General features: G+C 41.5%; 1 long non-coding RNA gene across 1 annotated transcript; it reads right to left on the bottom strand.

The window, feature by feature from the left end:
- Nucleotides 1-3,105: 3,105 nt before the first annotated feature.
- Nucleotides 3,106-3,630, bottom strand: LOC120654133. The gene is made up of 2 exons (XR_005666997.1): nucleotides 3,460-3,630; nucleotides 3,106-3,386 (listed from the first exon to the last, which is right to left on the bottom strand). It is a non-coding gene; the product is annotated as an uncharacterized LOC120654133 (long non-coding RNA).
- Nucleotides 3,631-4,701: the final 1,071 nt, after the last annotated feature.

Below are 4,701 nucleotides of genomic sequence, written 5' to 3'. Positions count from 1 at the left end.
CGTGAAACGCCACTCACCATCCTAAATTATTGAATCCGCCGTGCTTCAACACAATAATGTTCAGGAGGACGTGACTCCGTCGCTGTTTCAAAGGACGATGCAGGCACTCCGGCGTCTATAAAAGCCGATGATGTGGTCGTCTAGAGTTCAGGCAATTTAACTTGCACATATTTTCGGTTAGCCCGAACAAACCGTTATAGGCTCATCATCTAGGGCAGCTTTGTGTCGGGAAATGGAGGTGTCGTTAGGAGGCACTCCTAACGATCCAAATAGATGTATTACAGATTGCAAGGTGTGGCCGAAAGGTGTAGAGCTACCCTATTGCTATTGCCAGATGCGTTGTGTTCCCAACATATCTCGTGAGTACGAGACTTTTGGCCAGAGGTATTGGTCTTATAAGAATATCAAGGAAGTCCAAAAAGCACAAGTATAGATATTTTTTTCTTGAACATGTTTGTCAAGTGTTTGTTTCTATTTTTTCTAATTAATTTTTTTCATTTCTTGTTTATGAAAGAGCGATGTCGATAACACGCATACTCATTATTGTCATTTCCATGAGTGGATTGACACGTGGATCACTCATCGTGATCAGCAATATATGGCGTGGTTGAAGAAGGTGGATGATGATGTACGCAAGTGCGAGCGCGAGAAAGCAGAACGAGCGGGACGTGAAAACGATGCTGGCCGTGAATGAGGGATGTTGTACTGGTTCGTTTAATTTGGATCAAGCCTGCTATCCGAATAAGTTATGTTCCTTTCCGACCAATATGTTGCGTGTTTGTTTCGGACGTCTCTTTTGACTTCCTTTGTATTGCTTTTTACTACGTCCTTTATATGTGTACTCCTTATGTTCTGGACATTGTTTTTTGTTTGTAATAAAACCGTATATCATCCGGCAATGAGAAATTATCATACTAGTACTCTGAAAATGCAATAAATTCAGTCAACTACCTGCATAATCGGTCACCAGAACCAATATAGTTTCTAGACAATTTTTAGTTACACTGACGGAGCGTCCGTCCCATAGGATTCGACAATCCGCCAGTTATGATGTTCGGACATCGAAATCGTAATTGGAGCTCATTAAAATATCTCATGAAAATATATTTTCACACTCTCCTAGAGTTAAATCTAATTTTTAGTAGTTTTCAAAAAGTATTTTCATAAGCTCTGTTATCTCTACTATCTTTTTGAAATATCTCTAAGCGTAAACAAAATAATTAGAGCACATGGAGCCTAAAAAATAATTAGAGCTGGCAAAAAATGTGTTTGGAAACTTTTATAAGTTCGATTTAGCTTTAAAAAATGGCGGGACGACCTATCGCCGTTTGAAACGGCAATAAGTTACTGTACACTACAGTGCAGTTACAGCGCGGCTACATCACGGCTATAGCCGGTTGTAGCTCGGCGGTAGCGCCTTCCGCCAGTTCATCCGGCGGTAACAACGTTCTGCCGGATAAACTAGCGGTAGGATGACATTTTTGCAAAAAAAAAAATCGGCATATATTTTTGACAAATCGGAAAAAAATAATATAAAAATTAAAAAAATTCCTCAACACAACAGCAATTACGTTGCACCTTGGGCCCAAACTGGAGCATATCCACCTCAGCCTCCGGTGTATGCATCTGGATATGGCTACCCTGCACCGCTCTGGGCTGCACCTACATCTCCAGCTGTTGATTCTAATCCTTTCCTTTCTGCTAATTACCAAGATCTATGCCCTATTACTTCTCCTGTTGCTCAGGCAGCCACCTAGGCACCTCCCCCAGCTTCATATCTCAAATTTTGTACCCCTGTCAAGGTAGCAGTTACAACTTTTGTCATTAAAGTGTAGTTCAGTTATTGTCTCTCCCCTTCTTCAGCACTTTACCGTTATTGCAACATCAATCTGCAGTCTATACCTATCCTCAAGCATGTATGCATGTTATAAATCTCCGATCCCAATTGATGATGGTTATTGCTAAACAAAATTCAATCTGTTGTTTATCCCTCCGCATGTTGCCTACAGTTGGATGACGGTGATTTTGGGTTGCTGTGCACTCTCATATTAGAATTTGGAGCTACCTCTTGAAAGTTCAATGACAAAGGTTCAGGCATTGAAGATGCAGAAATCATGGAAAATTTGACTGCTCCAGTTGCAAATTATTGACAGATGTACATAGGGGGTACTACTGTTTATTTCATTGAATCTTCAAAAAGCAGCCTGTTGCTTTGAAATAATCAGGCAACTTAAAGATCTTGACAGTATGGATTTTTATGCTTACTTAGACAAAACTTCATAATCTTAGCTGTCTAGGGTAACCACGTAATGCATAGCTGCTGCTGTACCCTTTGTTTTCTCTAGAGGTAAAAATTCTAGAATGATTTCTGTTGGTATTCAAGATCAAAGCCTGTAATTTAGTTAGCATATTACTATTCCTGGAAGTGTCTTGATAGTTGTTGTTATATCGATTTGGGCATTTGCCTTCTTTACAGCTGGTTCTCTAGTTTTATCACTAATATTTTCTCTCCTTTATTTTCCCCAAAGAATTATTTTTATAGAGAAAAGGAATTTATCTTATTTTAATATTAGCGTGTGGTAGAAATGGGAGTACTCATTTATTATAGTATCAAATGGGGCGCAACGTTGTTTTTTTTGTTGTTGTTGTGTGCATAAGCAATTCCTCATCCTATATGCGATCTTCTCATCTCCATGGTAGTGATAATGAGAGCTGAAATGATGGTGACAATGAGAGCAAAAATGAATCCTTTCATTTTCATGGTTAAACCTTTGACCGTAGAATTATCAGCTATCTGCAAGACGCCTGCAACAAAACTAGAATGTCACTAAATTAGCAAGGCATTAATTATTTATGTTTCAACTATTCTAATTCACACATCAGGAATCACATATGAATGTTGAATTACAAATACTATATAGCACTCAAGTTTTTTTTATAAGAACAACAAATTATATTAAAAGCATTGTACATCAATGTGGTTCACATGACCCCATGTTATACTTTAGAGTGCTGCAATGGCAGCACAACTAGCTGGTGATCCTCTATGTGTCAAGAAATATTAGCCAAGCTGTGGTTGATCACAACCTTTGCATACATAGCAAGACAATGTGTAATTTTATTTTTCTATCTATTAATTTTCATCATCTTAAACACATCTATCTTGGAGATACATGAATTGTGAGAGCAGTTGCCTCAATCTCCAAAAAGTTGCAACGTCCCACTTTATAGTCACACATATCAGTAATAAAAGGATGTAGGATTGAAAATATACCTTCTTGTATAACTTGAGCTTGGGGTTCATGTTGAGTGGAGAGGAACAATACTGGAGACGAGACGGCCGATTTTTGCGCTCCTACCACAAATCAACCTAGCAAGCTGCTTTTCTGAAGGAACACCAAGGTGTTGAGGTTTGTCGATGCTATAGCCAAGCAGACACTCTAGCAGTTGGACCAGTACCTGCCGGTAGACGCCTTCCTGGACAGCACCTCTTCAATGTGTTGGAGCTTTTCACTAAGTACCGAAAGTGGCGATGAGCAGTCTGTACGTCAGTGGTGATGATGAGAGAGTCAATAAAATGCTATTGAAAACTGTAGGAGCCAGTAGACAAAAAAGAAAGGCGGCAACGCGAAGATTTTTCACCTCATTTTTATCGGTGTGCTACAGCACCGGATTCTATTTTCAGTCGAATTATGCGAATAGAACGTGTGCTTTGGTCGGTGGGGACGGCTCCTCCATCGTGGGTAAACGGAAACCCGACTCTACGCGGTCGCTTTGAAGAAGGCGTGTGTGCCTTTGGATGTTTCTGCAGCCCAGCGGCTTGGGACGGTCCATAACCTTCTCGACCGGGCCGAGGCGGAGGAGCGGCGGCCGGCACGCGCCTCCTCGACGGGGCCGGGCGGAGGTGCGGCGGCCCGCGAGCGCCCCTGCTCTTCTTCCACACGGGTGGCGCCCTTTCCTCTCTTCTCCACCTCCACGACCGGCGCCTGCTCGATGGGGCCAGGTGGAGGAGCGGTGGCCGGCACGCACCCGTCGAGGCGCAGAGGAGAGGCGGCCCGCGAGCGCCCCTGCTGTTCTTCACCATGGCCCATGGGTGGCGCCCCCATGGGGAAATGCCGCCTGTCTCCGCCAAAATAAACGAGTTTTTCGCCAGTGCCGACCAGGGTTTACCTTTTCGTTTTTTTTTCAAATCCCGCCGTTTGCCGGAAACGAAATTTCGGCCGAAATTTCGCCGAATTTCGCTAATTCCGAACGGAAAGAGAATTCAAATTCAAAAAACGAAATTTCGGTGAATTCCGACCGAAATTTCGGTGATTTCGACCGAAATTTCGGTGATTTCGACCGGAAAATGATGTCCGTTGTGATTTTCGTACTGTTCCCGAGGTCAAATGAAAAACTTTTGAATACCAACTTTGTTCAGTTTTTCGAGATCTACAACTTTTGTTTCAGGAACTTTTTCATTTGAGCAATGGTTTGAAAGTTATTTAATTATTTCAAAAACTACCAATTAAAAGTCTTGTCATTTCATGTGACAACTTTCATTTTCTCTCTTAGGCCACAACTGGACTTTTATTATTCTTGTTATGGCGGATATTCCTATAAATTTTTAGGGATATTAGTTGATCCAATTGAAAGTTATTTTAAATCCAGGACAAACATGATTTGAATTGGTTATCAATTCATGTGACAGTGTTTGAATTT

The sequence above is a fragment of the Panicum virgatum genome, chromosome 1N (assembly GCF_016808335.1).
Source record: "Panicum virgatum strain AP13 chromosome 1N, P.virgatum_v5, whole genome shotgun sequence".
Taxonomy (NCBI): Eukaryota; Viridiplantae; Streptophyta; class Magnoliopsida; order Poales; family Poaceae; genus Panicum; species Panicum virgatum.
Note: the sequence above shows the minus strand (reverse complement) of the source record. Positions and strands in the feature narration are given on the sequence as shown.